Source organism: Erinaceus europaeus, chromosome 2, assembly GCF_950295315.1.
Source record: "Erinaceus europaeus chromosome 2, mEriEur2.1, whole genome shotgun sequence".
Classification (NCBI taxonomy): domain Eukaryota; kingdom Metazoa; phylum Chordata; class Mammalia; order Eulipotyphla; family Erinaceidae; genus Erinaceus; species Erinaceus europaeus.
Window position 1 is genome coordinate 45,025,960 of NC_080163.1, and position 18,940 is coordinate 45,044,899.

At 41.8% G+C, this 18,940-nt stretch overlaps 2 protein-coding genes across 3 annotated transcripts in view; one reads left to right on the plus strand and one right to left on the minus strand.

Moving 5' to 3' along the window:
• PURA (purine rich element binding protein A) overlaps positions 1 to 13,585 on the plus strand; it is a 145,608-nt gene extending 132,023 nt beyond the window's left edge. Inside the window, exon 3 of the transcript XR_009546414.1 lies at positions 13,355 to 13,585. The gene's annotated coding sequence lies outside the window, so the exon portion shown is untranslated. The remainder of the gene's footprint in view (positions 1 to 13,354) is intronic.
• PFDN1 (prefoldin subunit 1) overlaps positions 1 to 18,940 on the minus strand; it is a 964,801-nt gene that overhangs the window by 792,869 nt on the left and 152,992 nt on the right. The gene's annotated exons all lie outside the window — the stretch shown is intronic.

Consider the following 18,940-nt stretch of genomic DNA (forward strand, 5'->3'; position numbering starts at 1 on the left):
GAAAAATTAAACAAGATTGACAAACCCCTAGCCAGAATCACTAAAAAAAAAAAAAAAAAAAAACCACGATAAGACTCAAATAAATAGAATTGTAAACAAGAGAGGAGATATCACAACTAACACCACAGAAATCCAGAAAATCATGTGAAACTTCTACGAAGAACTATACACCACCAAGCTAGAGAATCTGGAAGAAATGGAAGAATTCCTAGACATACGCTCTTCCAAAACTGAACCAAGAAGAACTACGAAACCTAAATGCACCAATCACAGACAAAGAAATTGAAACATTATTATTATTATTTTATTTTTTCTTTGTGTTTAAATATTTTATTTATTTATGAGAAAGATAGGAGGAGAGAGAAAGAACCAGACATCACTCTGGCACATGTACTGCTGGGGATCGAACTCAGGACCTCCTGCTTGAGAGTCCAAAGCTTTTTTTCTTTTTTTTTTTTTAGAATTAATTTTTTTTAATTAGGGAATTAATGTTTTACATTCAACAGTAAGTACAATAGTTTATACATGCATAACATTCCCCAGTTTCCCATATAACAATACAAACCTGTTGTATGTTTTACATTGGGTTCTAGTTCTCCCCCGCCAAGAGAATTAGATCAGTCCGCTTGGCCCCGCCCCTAGGAAACCTGCCAGAGTTCCAGAGTGACAGAGTTGCTGGGTTCCTGAGTTCCAGAGTAAGAGAGAGTGCTTATGCCGCCACAAAGAGACAGCAGAGTTTTGTTTGGTGATTAGTCTGGTTTAGTTTATGAATCGTTGTTCCTGAATAAAGAAATACAGCTTCCCTGCCCAGCCGTTGTCTCCGCGTCTCTGTTACCCGCCCGTGAAGCTAGCCCGCCCAGCAAGAGCCGTAGAATTTTTAACAACAAATGGCGCCCAACGTGGGGCTGACCTGCGCATCTCTCAGATAAGTAAAGACAATTTGGCTACCTATGTACTATGGCCTTCTCTTCTGCTTGTGAAGAGATCTCCAAAGGCCTCTGCTCTTTCTTCATGAGACTGTTTTGCTGTTTCTGGAACATTTATCTCTGGACCACTCTGTGGTTTCCACTCGCTCGGGCGAACTCAGAACAGCCAGTGGGAAGAGCCAGCGGGCAAGAGGCGAGGCGCGGAGCTGCTGTTTCCACCTGGTTAAACAGCCAGCCAGCCGGCTGCGCCCAGACAACCCCGCGCACCGCACCCGCAGCCCCACAACCCCACAGCCCACAGGAGCCCGATGCCACCACACAAGAGCCCAATGCCAACACGCTAGAGCCCGACGCCAACACGCTGGAGCCCAATGCCGACACGCTGGAGCCCGATGCCAACACACAAGAGCCCGAGGCCAGCCCACAGGAGCCGGCTCTCCACCACGTGGCGCAGGGCACTGGACGTGTGATCCCTCCATGCTGCTCGGCCACTGCGAACAGGGCAGCAGACATGGCAGGGCCATGGGGCAGGGCCGGGGCAGCCTATCATGGCCGCCACCCCTGGGCACCTAGGCCCACGCCTTCTACAAAACTGGCCTGCCTGCCCTCTTACTATAAATTCTGGAACGATCCCGGGCCTCCCAGACCCCCGGGCTCCCTGCCAAAACTGGGCACACGAGATCTCCAGCCGCCGGTCCGGTCTAAAGATAGACAAGCTGGAGTATGCAGAGATTTGTGCAGAGATTGCAACCTGCAATTCCTAAAAGTGAAGCTGTGCGGGAAGCCACCTCCAGATGGTGAACCCCCCCCCCAACAACTAAGACAGTATAGATTTAAATTTGTGTTTAAAATGACATGTCTTCGTAACAAAGGTTTCTCTCCTTGTGTATTAATGGACATGTTTATGTGTATGTTTAAAGTTTGGTAAACAATAACTTTAAGGTTAAATTCTTACTAGTCAAAGTTAAATGAAAAAGGTTTTCAACGTAATTCTCATAAAGATAAAATTAACCTACATTTAAACTCTGAGGTAAAAATTAGTTAACAATCAATATATTTTAACTAAGTTGGTCTAAACAAAAGGTTAAATAGACTTCTTGATATGTAAAACTCTCCATTACCTTCTCTATTAGAAATGGTAGATCGCACAATGGTTATGCTAATTATTCTCATGCCTGAGGTTTCCTTTCCTGACTCCATCTTAAATGGGTGTAACAAAAGTTAAAAAGACGTTGTTGCTATGTAAAAGTCTCAAATTCCTTCTCTATTAGAAATATGCTAATAACAAGTTTTGTTTCATAGTAAGTAAATTGCAGCCAGCTGCCTTTGAGACTCTAGGCCGTTCCCGCCCCCATGCAAATGTCTGTCGAAAAAGTATGCCCCACAGAGGCAAGAAATGTTTTTTTTAAGCTGATAAAGTTTTGCACACTGGTTCTTGTTACTTGCTTACATGTTTCTCCATGTTTGTGCCAGTTTCTTTTTATTAAAATGCCTATACGATATAGGTTTCTGTTCACCCCACACCCTTGATACTGTAGCCATTTAGTTAAAAGAAAAGGGGGAATTGTTGTATGCTTTACATTGGGTTCTAGTTCTCCCCCGCCAAGAAAATTAGATCAGTCCTGTTAATTTCGTGGGCCCGCTTGGCCCCGCCCCTAGGAAACCCGCCAGAGTTCCAGAGTGACAGAGTTGCTGGGTTCCTGAGTTCCAGAGTAAGAGAGAGTGCTTGTGCTGCCGCAAAGAGACAGCAGAGTTTTGTTTGGTGATTAGTTTGGTTTAGTTTATGAATCGTTGTTCCTGAATAAAGAAATACAGCTTCCCTGCCCAGCTGTTGTCTCCGCATCTCTGTTACCCGCCCGTGAAGCTAGCCCGCCCGGCAAGAGCCGTAGAATTTTTAACAACACAAACCCCACTAGGTCCTCTGAATCCTTACTGGATCTGTATTCTCCCCACCCACCCACCCTTTTACTTTGGTGTGATACGCCAATTCCATTTCAGGTTCTACTTCTGTTTTCTTTTCTGATCTTGTTTTTCAACTTCTGCCTGATAGTGAGATCATCTCATATTCATCCTTCTGTTTCTGACCCATTTCCCTCAACATGATTTTTTCAAGCTCCATCCAAGATGGGCTAAAAACGGTGAAGTCACCATTTTTTACAGCTGAGTAGTATTCCATTGTGTATATATACCACAACTTGCTCAGCCACTCATCTGTTGTTGAACACCTGGGTTGTTTGCAGGATTTGGCTATTACAAATAGAGCTGCCAAGAACATATGTGTACACAGATCTTTTTGGATGGGTGTGTTGGGTTCCTTAGGATATATCCCCAGGAGAGGAATCACAGGATTATAGGGTAGGTCCATTTCTAGCCTTCTGAGAGTTATCCAGACTGTTCTCCACAGAGGTTGGACCAATTGACATTCCCACCAGCAGTGTAGGAGGGTTCCTTTGACCCCACACCCTCTCCAGCATTTGCTGCTATTACCTTTTCTGATGTATGACATTCTCACAGGAGTGAAGTGGTATCTCATTGTTGTCTTGATTTGCATTTCTCTGACAGTCAGAGACTTGGAGCATTTTTTCATGTGATTCTCGGCCTTTTGGATCTCTTCTGTGGTGAATATTCTGTCCATGTCCTCCCCCCATTTTTGGATGGGGTTATTTGTTGTCTTGTTGTTGAGTTTGGCAAGCTCTTTATATATGTTGGTTATTAAACTCTTGTCTGATGTATGGCATGTAAAGATCTTCTCCCATTCTGTGAGGGGTCTCTTGGTTTGGGTAGTGGTTTCTTTTGCTGTACAGAAGCTTTTTAATTTGATGTAGTCCCATAGGTTTATGCTTGCCTTAGTCTTCTTTGTAAGTGGATTTGTTTCACTGAAGATGTCTTTAAAATTTATGCGGAAAAGAGTTCTGCCAATATTTTCTAAGTATCTGATAGTTTGTGTTCTAACATCCAAGTCCTTGATCCACTTGGAATTTACTTTTATATTTGGTGAAATACAGTGGTTCAGTTTCACTCTTCTGCTTGTTTCAACCCATTGTTTCCAACACCATTTGTTGAAGATACTCTGCTTTCCCCATGTAATAGTCTGGGCCCCTTTGTCAAAGATTAGATGTCCATAGGTGTGGGGGCTCACTTCTGGGCTCTCCATTTTATTCCACTGGTCAGTGTGTCTATTCATGTTCCAGTACCAAGCAGTTTTGATGACAGTGGCCCTATAATACAATTTGAGGTCTGGGAGTGTGATTGCCTCCAGTTCTGTTCTTTCTCCTCAAGATTGTTTTGGCAATTCTAGGTCTTTTCTGGTTCCAGATAAACATTTGTAGCATTTGTTCTATTCTCCTAAAAAATGTGCTTGGGATCTTGATGGGGATAGCATTAAATTTGTAGATGGCTCTGGGTAGCATATTCATTTTGATTATGTTAATTCTTCTAATCCATGAACATAGAATATCTTTCCACTTCTTTGTGTCTTTTTCAATTTCATTGAGTAGTGACTCATAATTTTCAGTATACAAGTCTTTCACTTCTTTGATTAGGTTTACTCCTAGATACTTTATTGTTTTGTTGTTATAGTAAAAGGAATTGATTTCTGGATTTCAATTTCTCCTAACTTAGTGTTTGCATAGAGGAATGCCACTGACTTTTGAATGTTAATTTTGTAGCCTGACACCTTACTGTATTGTCTGATGATTTCCAAAAGCTTCTTGCTGGATTCCTTAGGTTTTTCTGTGTATACTATCATGTCATCTGCAAATATGGAGAGTTTGACTTCTTCTCTTCCAATCTGTATCCCTTTAATTCCTTGGTCCTGCCTGATTGCTATGGCAAGAACTTCCAACACTATGTTGAATAGTAATGGTGATAGTGGGCAGCCCTGTCTAGTACCTGATCTGAGGGGAAATGCTTCCAGTTTTTCACCATTGGGTATGATGTTGGCTGTAGGTTTGCTATATATAGACTCCACTATCTTCAGGAAACTTTCCTCTATTCCCATTTTTTGTAGTGTTTTGATCATAAAGGGATGTTGTATTTTGCCAAAGGCTTTCTCTGCATCTATTGATATGACCATGTGGTTTTTGGTCTTGCTTTTGTTGATGTGGTGGATCATGTTGATTGATTTATGTATATTAAACCAACCTTGCATGCCTGGGATAACCCCCACTTAGTCATGATGAACAATCTTTTTAATAGACTACTGTATCCAGTTGGCTAGAATTTTGTTCAGTATTTTAGCATCTATGTTGATTAGAGATATTGGTCTGTTGTTTTCTTTTTTGGTTGTGTCCCTGTCTGCTTTTGGTATCAGAGTGATGTTAGCTTCATAGAAGCTGGCAGGGAGTATTGCAGTGTCTTCAATCTTCTGGCAGACTTTTAAAAGTAGAGGTATTAGTTCTTCTTTGAAGGTTTTGTAGAATTCATTTGTAAAACCATCTGGTCCAGGACTTTTATTTTTGGGGAGATTTTTGATAACTGTTTCAATTTCATTAGCTGTGATGGGCCTGTTCATGTTATCCACTTCCTCTTTACTTAGTTTTGGAAGTTGGTAGGTATCTAGGAAATCATCCATTTCTTCCAGGTTCTCTGGCTTGGTGGCATATAGTTGTTCAAAAAGTCTCGCATGATATGTTGAATTTCTGTGGTGTTTGTTGTGATGTCTCCTCTTTCATTTAGTATCTGATTTATTTGAATTTTCTCCCTTTTTTGTTTTGTGAGTCTGGCTAAAGTTTTGTCGACTTTCTTCACTCTTTTGAAGAACCAACATTTACTTTCGTTGATCTTTTGTATGGTTTCCTTATTTTCAGTGTTATTTATTTCTGCCCTAACTTTAGTGATTTCTGACCTTCTGGTTGATTTAGGATTCCTTTGTTCTTCTTCTTCTAGGTCTTTAAGATGTGCAGTCAGGCTGTTTATTTGTGCTTTTTCTTGTTTCCTAATGTGTGCTTGTATGGCTATGAACTTCCCTCTTAGTACTGCCTTAGTTGTGTCCCAAATATTTTGATAGCTTGTGCCTTCGTTTTCATTGAAGTCTCGAAACATTTTGATTTCTTCCTTGATTTCCGCTTTGACCCAGAGGTTGTTAAGAAGTGTACTGTTGAGCTTCCACATTTTGGGACTATTACTAAACTTTTGTTGATTGTTAAGTGTTAGTTTCATTCCACTGTGGTCTGAGAAGCATGCTTGGGATGATTTCAATGCTCTTGAATTGCTGATGCTGTCTTTGTGGCCTAACATATGGTCTATCCTTGAGAATGACCCATGTGGATTTGAGTAAAATGTGTATTCCAGTTTCTTGGGATGGATGACTCTGAAAATGTCCAATATTTCTAGTTTATCTATCTCTTCATTTAGCTCCCTTATGTCTTTACTGATTTTCTGCCTGGATGCTCTGTCAAGTTGAGAGAGTAGGGTGTTGAAAACCCCCACTATGACTGTGTTGCCGTTAATTTATTGCTGTAGTTCTTTCAGTAGATGCTTGATGTATTTAGATGGCTTCTCATTGGGTGTATAGATGTTAATAATTGTTATGGCCTTTTGATTGATTGATTCTCTGAGCATTAAGTAGTGTCCATTCCTATCTTTTTTAATCTTATCTATTTTAAAGTCTATCATGTCAGATATGAGAATAGCTGTTCCTGCCCTTTTTTGTGGGCCATTGGCTTGTATGATAGTTTTCCATCCTTTCACGTTAATTCTGTGTTTGTCTTGTTGAGTTAGGTGGGTTTCCTGTAGACAGCATATTGTTGGGTTGTATTTTCTGATCCATCTTCCTACTCTGTGTCTTTTAATAGGTGAATTCAGGCCATTGACATTTATTGATATCAAAGATTGAAGATATTTTAACGCCATTCTTGTAGAGTTTTAGAGTGTTCTGATATATGTCCTATTTATGATGGTCTGACTGTTTATAGAAGACCTTTCAGAACTTCTTTTAGGGCAGGCTTGGTGATAGTTGATTCCTTCAACTGTTGCTTTTCTGAGAAGGTTTTGATGCCTCCATCTAGTCTGAATGACAGTCTAGTAGGATATAGTATTCTTGGTTGAAAGCCTTTCTCGTTGAGCACTCGATAGATATCTTGCCATTCTCTTTGGGCCTGTAGTGTTTTGTGGAGAAGTCTGCTGCTAATCTTATGGGTTTTCCTCTGTAGGTGACTCTTTGTTTTTCTCTTGCAGCTTTCAGGATCCTTTCTTTATCCTTATTCCTTTCCATTCTAAATATGATGTGTCTCGGTGTCTTTAAGTCTGGGTTAATTCTGTTTGGACCCTCTGGGCTTCTTGAATCTTTATGTCTTTGATGTTGTCTAGACTAGAGAAGTTTTCAGCTAGTATGGCCTGAAGAATGATTTCTTCCTCTCCCTCTCTTTCTTCCTCTGGTAAGCCAATAATGCGTATATTGTCTCTTTTGAAGTCATCCCATAGGTCTCTGTTGTTGTTTTCAGCATCTCTTAATCTCTTTTTGAGATCTCTTACTTCTTTTTTAGTTGTCTTTAATTCGTTCTCAATCTTGCTAATTCTATCTTCAGCCTCATTGATTCTATTCTCTCTGCCCTCTACTGTTTTCTGGAGTTCATCTATTTTGTTTCCCTGTTCTGATACTGTTTTAGCTTGTTCAACTAGTTGTGTTCTTAGCTCAGCTATTTCAGCTTTCAGCTCTCTAATAACCTTGAGATAGTTACTGTTTTCTTCCAGAGTCTCATTTGTTGTTCCTGTATTTCTGATGATAATTCTTTCAAACTCGTTACTCACCCCTGTGATTATTTCCTTAGCTAATGTTTGGATGTTGAACTCATTATTTTGTGCTTCACCCTTTGGGGGCTTTTATCTGGACTCTTGTCCTGGTTTGTTCTCCAATATTTCTTCTTGTTGGTTTAATCATTTTATATATTATGTTAGGAGCTCCCTCTCTTAGTACTTTTCAAATTACTGATCACTATATCCTGGATTGACTTGTGTCTAAGTAAGGTAATTAAAGGGTTCACAACAGTGGAAGTTAACAGTTGTTTCAATAATATTTTAATCCCTGAGTTGGAGCTCAGTGATTTAAAAACCTCTTTTTAAATTTTTTTTCTTCTCTGTAGGATATGGGAGCCTGAGGGCTTCTTCTTTTTTTTTTTTATTTTACCTTTTTTTTTTTATGGCTGTCTCTATCTTTTTTTTTAATTTCTTTTTTTTGTTTTTTTTATTTTTTTATTTAAGAAAGGATTAATTAACAAAACCATAGGGTAGGAGGGGTACAACTCCACACAATTCCCACCACCCAATCTCCATATCCCATCCCCTCCCCTGATAGCTTTCCCATTCTCTATCCCTCTGGGAGCATGGACCCAGGGTCATTGTGGGTTGCAGAAGGTAGAAGGTCTGGCTTCTGTAATTGCTTCCCCGCTGAACATGGGCGTTGACTGGTCGGTCCATACTCCCAGTCTGCCTCTGCCTGAGGGCTTCTAACTATAAGTAGGCTTCTTAACTTAATCACTGACTCCTGACCAAGAGATAAGGCAGGGTGTGGCAGAGATAGTCCAGTGGTTATGCAAAGAGTCTTTCACGGCCCCACAGCTATGCCACCGAGGTATAGGTCTTCTCCTTAGTTTCCTGGTTAGATCTCTGTCCCCCGGTGTCCCTCCCTGTCGCTGCTCCAGATTCTGAGGGCAGTAGCAATGGAGACTCAGAGTTGCACTTGGTGAGTCTCCAGGGAGTCCTCTCCTCCCTTCAGCTGTCCCCTTGTTGGTGGAACAGACTGGAGGTGGTGTCTCAGTTGATAGACAGTCGTACTGTTACCAGCCACTTAGTCTCTCCCTAGGCTCCTCTCTGTCACCAGCCACGTGTGTTTGCACTCACCTGATTTGGTGGGTTCCTGTAGTCGTTTTAGTCCTGTCTTGTTTCAGTCCCAGGTGGTCTCCTTTGGTATTCCTAGTTGATCCAGGAGAGGAGAGGAGAAGAAAGATTCAGATCTGCTGCTGCTCATAGCCCTGCCTCCGGAAGTCTCCTCTGAAACAGTTATTAAGAATCTTCCCAACATGTGGTCCGGGAGGTGGCGCAGTGGATAAAGCGCTGGACTCCCAAGCGTGAGGTCCTGAGTTCAAGTCCCGGCAGCACATGTACCAGAGTGATGTCTAGTTCTTTCTCTCCTCCTATCTTTCTCATCAATAAATACAATCTTTAAAAAAAAAAAAAAAAAGAATCTTCCCAACAACAAAATTCCTGGAGCAGATGGCTTCAAAAACTAATTCTACAAAACCTTCAGGAAACAGTTAATACCTACACCTCTAAAGCTCTTCCACACAAGTAGAACCTGAACTGGAATTGGCATATTGCACCAAAGTAAAAGACTCTGGGGTGGGTGGGGTGTGGCGGAGAATACAGGTCCAAGATGATGACAGAGGACCTAGTGGGGGTTGTATTATTATATGGAAAACTGAGAAATGTTATGCATGTACAAACTATTGTATTTACTGTTGAATGTAAAACATTAATTCCCAATAAAGAAATTTAAAATAATCTCTTCCACAATATCAAAGAAACAGGAATACTCTCTTCCACCTTCTATGAATCCAACATCACCCTGATATCAAAAGCAGATAGGGACACAACAAAAAAAAGAAAAACTACAGACAAATATCTCTGATGAACATAGATGCTACAATATTAAACAAGATCCTGGCCAACTGGAAACAGCAGTATATCAAAAAGATTGTTCATCACGAACAAGTGGGATTTATCCCAGGAATGCAAGGCTGGTTCAACATACATAAGTCAATCAATGTCATTCACCAGATCAATGAAAGCAGAACCAAAACCACATGATTATCTCAACAGATGCAGTGAAAGCCTTTGACAAAATCCAACAGCAATTCATGCTCAAAACTCTACAAAAAATGGGAATAGATGGAAAATTCATCAAGATAGTGGAGTCCATATATAGCAAATCTACAGCCAACATCATACTCAATGGACGGAAGCTGAAATCATTCCCCCTCAGATCGTGGACTAGACTGGGCTGATACTATGAAAAGTAATCAACATTACTTTTCAACATATATTGTAAGTTTTTGCCATAGCAATCAGGCAATAGAAAGAAATCAGAGGAATACAGATAGGAAGGGAAGAAGTCAATCTCTCACTATTTGCAGATGATATGATATTATACATAGAAAAACCTAAAGAATCCAGCAGAAAACTACTGGAAGTTATTAGACAATATAGCAAGGTGTCAGGCCACAAAAACAGTGTACAAAAATCAGTGGTAGTTCTTTATGCAAAAACTAAAACTGAAGAATACATCCAGAAATCATTCCCATTTTCTGTTGGAGCAAAATCAATAAAATACCTAGGAATAAACCTGACCAAAAGAAGTAAAAGACTTGTATACTGAAAACTATGAGTCACTATTCAAGGAAATAAAAAATGTTACCAAGAAATGGAAAGACATCCCATGCTCATGGATTGGAAGAATTAATATGTTCAAAATGAATATTCTCCCCAGAGCCATATACAAATTTAATGCAATACCCATCAAAGTTCCACCAAGCTTCTCTAAGAGAATAAAACAAAAACTACAATAATTTATCTGGAACCAGAAAACACCTAAAATTGCCAAAACAATCTTGAGGAAAGAAACAGAAATGGAGGCATCACACTCCCAGATCTCAAACTATATTATAAGGTCATCATAATCAAAACAGCCCGGTACTGGAACAAAAATAGGCACACAGACCGGTGGAACATAATTTAAAACCCACGCCTATGGACATTTAATCTTTGATAAGGGGCCCCAAAGTATAGAGATAGGAAGCTCTCTTCAATAAATGGTGCTGAGAAAACTGGGTTGAAACATGCAGAAGAATGAAACTGAACTACTTTATCTCACCAGAAACAAAAGTCAACTCCAAATGGACCAAGGACCTGGTTGTTAGACCAGAAACTATCAAATACTTAGAGGAAAACATTGGTGGAATACTTTCCCACCTAAACCTCAAGGATACCTTTGATGAAACAAACCCAACTGCAAGGAAGACTAAAGCAGAAACAAACCAATGGGACTACATCAAATTGAAAAACTTTTGCACAGCCAAAGAAACTATCACACATACAGCAAACCATAACAAAAAGACTTTTCAAAGTTAACCCAATTAACAAATAATGTGATGATAACATTAACTATCGATTGTCTTTTTGAACCCTAAGACAGCAGGAACCTCACATCTCCACTATAGAGCCCCTACTTCCCCCAGTCCTGGAACCCTTGGATAGGGCCCACTTTCCCGTATGCATCTCCCAATCCAAACCAAATAATATTGCATCCGCCGATCACAACCTAACCAATGCAACGATTGCCACCTCAACATGCTTCACCTCAGACTGTGTCCAGAGACTTCACGTGTGGAATGACAACCCTTCAGCTTCATTACTTGGGTGAGACCTTTCCTTTTATAGTACACTCTAATTTCATCTCAGGTAGTTCACTTTCTAACAAAGTCCCATAAACTAGATATACACCAGTTTCTGTGAGAGAGAGCTTATGTTCACACGTACCCATAAACTACTGCAAAATATATACCTGAAAACAGAAGTACACTAGAGTTTGCAGTGAGTACCTCCCTAACACTTCCTCTCCACTATTCCAAGCTTGGGATCCATGATTGCTCAACAAATTGTTTGGCTTCGTATGTTAACTCTCTTTTCAATCACCAGGTTCCAGATGCCACCAGGATGCTGGCCAGGCTTCCCTGGATTGAAGACCCCACCAATGTGTCCTGGAGCTCAGCTTCCCCAGAGACACACCTTACTAGGGAAAGATAGAGGCAGACTGGGAGTATGGACCGACCAGTCAACGCCCATGTTCAGCGGGGAAGCAATTACAGAAGCCAGACCTTCTACCTTCTGCAACCCTCAACGACCCTGGGTCCATGCTCCCAAAGGGCTAGAGAATGGGAAAGCTATCATGGGAGGGGGTGGGTTATGGAGACTGGGTGGTGGGAACTGTGTGGAGTTGTACCCTTCCTACCTTATGTTTTTGTTCATTAATCCTTTCTTAAATAAAAAATTTTAAAAAAAAAGAAACTATCACACAAACAAGGAGACCCTTCACAGAAGGGAGAAGATCTTCACATGCCATACATCAGACAAGAGACTAACCACCAAAATATACAAAGAGCTTAGCAAACTTAGCAACAAAAAAGCAAATGACCCCATCAAAAATTGGCAGAGGATATGAACTGAACATTCACTACAGAAGAGATCCAAAAGGCTAACAAACACATGAAAAATTGCTCCAGGTTGCTGATTGTCAGAGAAATGCAAATAAAGACAACATTGAGATACCACCTCATGACTGTGAGAATAGCATACATCAAAAAGGACATCAGCAACAAATGCTGGAAGAGGCTGTGGGGACAGAGGAACCCTTCTGCACTGCTGGTGGGAATGTAAATTGGTCCAGCCTCTGTGAAGAGCAGTCTGGAGAACTTTCACAAGACTAGACATGGACCTTCCATAGGACCAAGTAATTCCTCTCCTAGGGTTATGGCCCAAGGACACCATAACACCCAACCAAAAAGATATGTGTACTCCCATGTTCATAGGAGCACAATTCATAATAGCTAAAACCTGGAAGCAACCCAGGTGCCCAACAACAGATGAGTGGCTGAGAAGCTGTAGTATATATACACAATGGAATACTATGCAGCTATTAAGAACAATGAACCTTCTATGACCCATCTTGGATGGAGCTAGAAGGGATTATGTTAAGTGAGCTAAGTCGGAAAGATAAAGATGAGTATGGGATAATCCCACTCATAAATAGAAGTTGGGAAAGCAAACAGAAAGGGAAACTAAAAACAGGATTTGACTAAATCTGGAGTAGGGCACCAAAGTAAAAACCCTGGGTTGAGGGTGAGGGTGGATGGTCAGCTTCACGGGGTGGGGGTGGGGGGAAGAAAGAGTGGATGGGATGGGACACAGTCTTTTGGTGGTGGGAATGGTGTTTGTGTACACTCCTATGAATTTGAAGTCATATAAATCACTAATTAATTAATATGAAAGGGAAAAATTGATTGAATGTCTCAAATTTTTTAATGCACAGACTGAGTCTTTTTAATACATAGGCTGAGTGTTTGATATGTTGACTCTCTCAAAAGCTTAGACCAGGGAGAACAGAAGCAACCGGTGGCACAGCTATATACAAATAATGTCAAAAGACATACATTATGGTGATGTTGTGTATGGTATAGCAAATCCTAACAAAGGGATATTTTGAACTTAACCCAATTGCCAAATAATGTGATTATAGCAATAACTATCTATTGTCTTCTTAAACCCTAAGACAGCAGGAACCTCACATTTCCACTATAGAGCCTATATTTCCCCCAGTCCTGGAACCTCTAGGGTGGGGCTCACTTTCCTGAATGTTTCTCTCATTTCATACCAAGTGATTTTCCATCCTCCAATCCCAACCTAATCAACACAACGACTACCACCTCAGCATGCTTCACTTCAGACTGTGTCCAGAGACTTCAAGCATGGAATGTCAACCCTTCACCCTCATTTACTCAGGTGAGACTTTCCTTTCATAGTATTCTTTAATTCCATTTCAGGAGGTTCACTTCTTAACAAAGTCCCAAAACCTAGATATAGACCAGGTCCCGTAAGATAGAGCATATGTTCACATGTATCCATAAATTAGGGCAAAATATATACCTGAAAGCAAAAGTACACAATAGTCTGTAGTGAGTCAGTATAAAGTTCATAATGAAATAGTGTCTACTTAGACTTAGATACCCTCCTCACCTACTTCCTATTACAGTTCTCTCACTCACTCCAAAGCTAAACTTGCCATAGCAAGGACTGCAAAAACTGAGTAAGGGCAAGAGACTGGCATACTTTAACGATGACTCTTTAGTCACTATCAGGCCACCCCATCAGCTGGGGCCCTAATCAGGGATTCCTGAGGTCTCCAAACAGACATGATGGGCCTAGACCTCGAATAAATTCCTCTCTCCATTGTTACTATTCATCTTTTTCAGAAACAACACAATAGACACCTTTGTGGGCCCCCATAGGACCTTGCCCTCAATGTGGATCAACTATGGTAGAGAATGTTCCATCCTCCGAAGGGAGAATGGACAACATACTCTATGCTATACCTGAGGAAGATGGGCCGATATTGGGGCAGCTTGGAATGTTCCTTCTCATGACCACAGAATATGAGCTCAGATCTACAGGGATGCAGAGGTCACATAGGCTCCTAAGCTGTATATGGGCCCCAGATCATATCAAATCAATGGGGTTTACGGTCAACAATATTTATACCCCTTTTCCATATTAGGGAGCTACTCTCTTCCCTGATCCAGCTTTCTGGTCCTTTTTCCAGCCATGACATCATCTCCCCCCAGACAATATCTTGGATCCACCTGCATATCGTATCTCAGGCTCATGGGAAAAAAGAAAAAGAAAAACTAATATAGCCATAGGCCCTTTGGAATATAACTGATATACGCCTACTAACTGTCTACAAAATGGAGGACCCCCAACTCTTCATCTGCGCTATTCCAGCCTTTAGGTCCATGATTGGTCAACAATTTGTTTGACTTTGTATGGTAACTATCTTTTCAACCACCAGGTTCCAGATGCTACCATGATGCTGACCAGACTTCCCTGGACAGACAACCCCACCAATGTGTCCTGGAGCTCTGCTTCCCAGAGACCTGCCCCACTAGGGAAAGAGAGAGGCTGGGAGTATGGATCAACCTGTCAACGCCCATGTTCAGCGGGGAAGCAATTACAGGGGCCAGGCTGTGGTGTACATAGTAGAGCACACATATGTGCAAGGACCCAGGTTCAAACCCTCTCCACCTGCAAGGGGGAAAATTCGAGTGGTAAAGTAGGTCTGCAGGTGTCTCCCTCTCATGCTCTTTATCTCCTCCTCTTCTCTCAATTTCTTTCTGTCCTATTCAAATAAAAGAAAAAAGAAGGGAAAATGGCCACTGGGAGTATTGGATTCATCATGCAGTAATAACACTAGTTGATAAAAATGAGAGTCAGTCCAGAGTATGCCTCTGGCATATGCAGTGTTGGGTATTGAAACCAAGACCTTGTACATGCAGGTCCTTCACTCTGCCCACTGAGAAATCTCCCCGGCTGCTTTTGTCAGCTTTTTTTTTTTTTTTTTTAGGTTTTTAAAAATATTTATTTTCTATAGAGAGAAAACTGAGAAGGAAGGGAGAGATATAAGAGAGAGAGAGAGAGAGAGAGAAGCACTGTTAAACTGCTCACAAAGCTTTCCCCCCTGCAGATGGGGACAGAGGGCTTGACCCTAGGCCCTTGCACATAATAATGTGTGTGCTGCCGCAGGCGCACCACCACCTGGCCCCTTTGTCAGCTTTTTATTTTATCCTCTCTCCTAGGGTGAGGATGCACATGGTGGGGGAACCACAGTCCCTGTAGAGAGTGCTCAGCATCTCTCTAGTTGTGTAGCCAGCTATGCAGTCAGCCCTATTATTATTTCCACTTTATGGATGAGGAAACTGAGGCCCAGAAAGACTCAGTAATTGTCCTGGGTCTAAAGGTGAGGGCACAGGGGGACCAGATCAGGCACCCAGGTAACATTCCTAGTAATAGCATTGCCTGCCACTCCTAGACAGAAGATTCACATCATCTCAACCTTAAATCATCTTCCAAGCAAGAGGGGTTGGGTGGGGGTGGCTAGTGAGAGGACACAAGATTGCTGGGATCTACCTTATTTAGAAAGTATCTAAGTCTTACTGCATGTATTTTCCAAAGTGAAGGCTCCCAGGGGCCCAAGGAACTCATGGTGCAAACCAGGTTGTAGGGTCCTTGCCAGGAGCATTTGCTAATCTTCTAAGAATCTCACAGCAGCACCACAGACCTCAGCTTTATCCAAGCAACAGAAGGATGTGGTGGAGGAGGCGGCAGTAGCCGCCACCACAGCAGCAAATCTGTCCCCAGTGCACTACAGTACTGTTTTGTGATGATGGAATACACATGGCATATGGCAGCAGAGTTACTATCTTGAGAACGGGGAGAAATGGGATTTTCATGTGCCAGATTTCACTTCCCTTCCTGAAACAATTCTTGTAGTAAACAGAGGTTTTCTAATCTTGTTAAGATCTGGAGGACCTATATGCTTTTTAAATGAAACTATTGTCTTGCTGCATTGCTTTTTATTTTTACTTTTTTTTTTTTTTTCAAATATGGGGTTTCTTTGGACCCCCTTCCAAAGGACAGGACAGGAAGAGGCACTGCCACCAACTCCATCAGCATCACAGACCACTCCAGTGATGAGAGCACCATATGTCCCTTGCCATCGCTTGGCAAGTGGGGGGGGGAGGAAGAGGAAGGGCTTGCTGAATGTGGGAAGCCACAGGGCGGAGATGACAAGGAGGGGGGCAGGAAGCTAGTAGAATGTGACTTTTAGGAGAATTATTTTGAACCATGTCTTGTACACTGACAACATAATGATCGTTATTAAGTCCACAGATGTAACATAAAGCCCGCCCTGAAGTTAAATTTTCCCTTTCAGATAAGCATGGCCTGTCAGTCCAGCACAGGGTGGTTCTACACCAACCTTCTCCAAGGCAGGGGGGTGAGAGCACTCCAGCTACTCCTTGCTGCTCCCTTCCTTTCATGAAGGACTTGGCTTTTTTTTTTTTTTTTTTTTGTAAACAAGGGCACTGTGTTTTCTACTTCAATTTAGAAATGCAACCTGAAAAATGTTTTGGCGAGCACTACAGATAGCTTTGTGGGTTTTCTGCTCACATTCACTTTCAAGGGTACTGTTTGGACTTCTACTTGCCTGGGACCCAAGGGGCAGTGTGGCTTCCATCAGGGGCAGACCTGTGGTCCAGGCAGATTGAGTCTTTCATACACTGTCTTATTGTTACCAGATCATTGCTCAGTTCTGATTTATGGTGATGCGGGGGAATTGAACCTGCGTGAGCCTCAGGCATCAGAGTCTTTTTGCATAACCATTATGCTATCTCTCTCACCCAGGAATGTCAATTACATATAAGCAAGGATTTAAAAAGCTCCATTCTGCTGTTTCTTGCTTCCCCAGAGCCTAGCACAGTCCATGGTGCATAGTCGGTACTAACATCAATAGATGGGTTGAATGTACATGTGGAATTGATGTTTCCCCGAGTCTTTATTCCTACTTCATATGGTAAATGGTAAATGATTATTGGAGCATCTGATAAATATAAGTGCAAATAGACTTACAGGCTGATCTTTTCATTATTTATAATGGGAGACAGAGAGAGAGAGAGAGAGAGAGAGAGAGAGAGAGAGAGAGAAAGCAGAGCACTACTCCACCTCCTGGGGAGTTCTCCTTGTTGCCCTGTGTGCGCAGAAGGCTGAATCCAGAGCCCTGTGCAGAGAAGGTGGGTGCTTTACTGCTGAGCCATCTTCTCTTGCTCCATAGGTTGATTTGTTTCTAATTTACATGTGTTGATTTTTTTCCTTATTGCTTCAAATATCAAAAAGAAAAAAACAAGACAGGGAGAATGGTTGGGGAAACGGCTCAACAGGTAGGATGCTGGACTTGCATGTCTGAGGTTCCTGATTCAGTCCCAGCAACACATGCACCACAGTGTCTATATCTCTTCTCTATGTGTGTGTGTCCCATGTGGAATTCTCTATTTCTCTCTCTCATATCTAAGATATAAATAAATCTAAGAACAAAAAGCAGGGAGATTCTTTGTAGTTGCTAAGCACTTTATTGACACTCAGCCAAGTCAGTCTTGGGAGAAAAATGCATTCTCCTCCAGGCCTGGGTTTCCAAGATCACTACTTGAACCACTTCAGGAATTAGAAAGTCATAGTTAATAGTACACACATTTATGGATAAGAGCTCAAAGTGCTATACAAATACATGGAAGGCAGTAAGTCCTCCTTCAATTTTTTTTTTTTTAATTATTTGTTGAGTGGAGACAGAGAAAAATTAAGAAGGGAGAGGAAATAAGGAGGAAGGAGAGCTAGCTGCAGCACTGCTTCACCGCTTGTGAAACTTCCCTCCTACAGGTGGGGGTCAGGGGCTTGAACCTGGGTCCTTGTGTATTGCAACATGAGTACTCTACCAGGTACACCACCATCTAGCTCCAGGAACTTTCTTCAGAAGCAGAGGAGAGTGTGTGTGGGTAAAAACCAGCAGCAGATTCTACTGAAAATCACCACAAGTCCCACCTCTGAGTGCCAGGGTCTGTTCTGGCTAGATGTGCCTTTCCCAGAAATGCAGGTAGAGAGCTGACTCTAGAGAACTCAAGGTTTACCTATTGACTTCTTATATGGCCTATGCCCAGAGGAGCCTTCCATAACTCTGGCTTTCGTATGGAAGGCCTGGAGGTGTCATTTTTGTTTGCTCTGCATCCATTCCTCCTAATGTGGTAACTAAACTTCCATTTTCCTGGGGGGAACTCTTTCTTCCACTTTTGCAAATGTGGAATTTGGAGGGAGCTTCAGAGGACAGCATGGAACTAGCCAAGGCCACATGTTGGGAGAAAAAGAATACAAATGGTAACACTAGGGGGCTGGGTGGTGGCACACCCAGTTAAATGCACATAGTACTATACTATGCTCAAAGACCTGAGCAAGGGTCAGGGTTTGAGCCCCCGCTTTCCACCTTCAGTGAGGATGCTTCATGAGCAGTGAAGCAAGTCTGCAGGTGTTTATCTTTCTCTCTCACTCCCTGTCTCCCCTGCTTTCGCCTCTCAATATCTCTCTGTCCTATCAAATAAAATTAAAAAAAAAAAAAAGGTTGCCAGGAGTGGTGGATTCACAGTGCCAGCCCCATCGAGAACCCTGGTAGAAGAAAAAATGCTAACACTCCAATCTGGAACTTTTCTTAGCACTATTGGGAAAGAGAAAATCTTTTGTCTGTTGGGACTTTTCATTGTAAGAATGTGATTCTGACATTCTCATAGGGATTGCCTGAGAATGCAGTGACAGAATTGCTAAGAGATAGACCCAGAGAGCGGGTTCCTGGTGGCAGTGTTTGAGGGCCT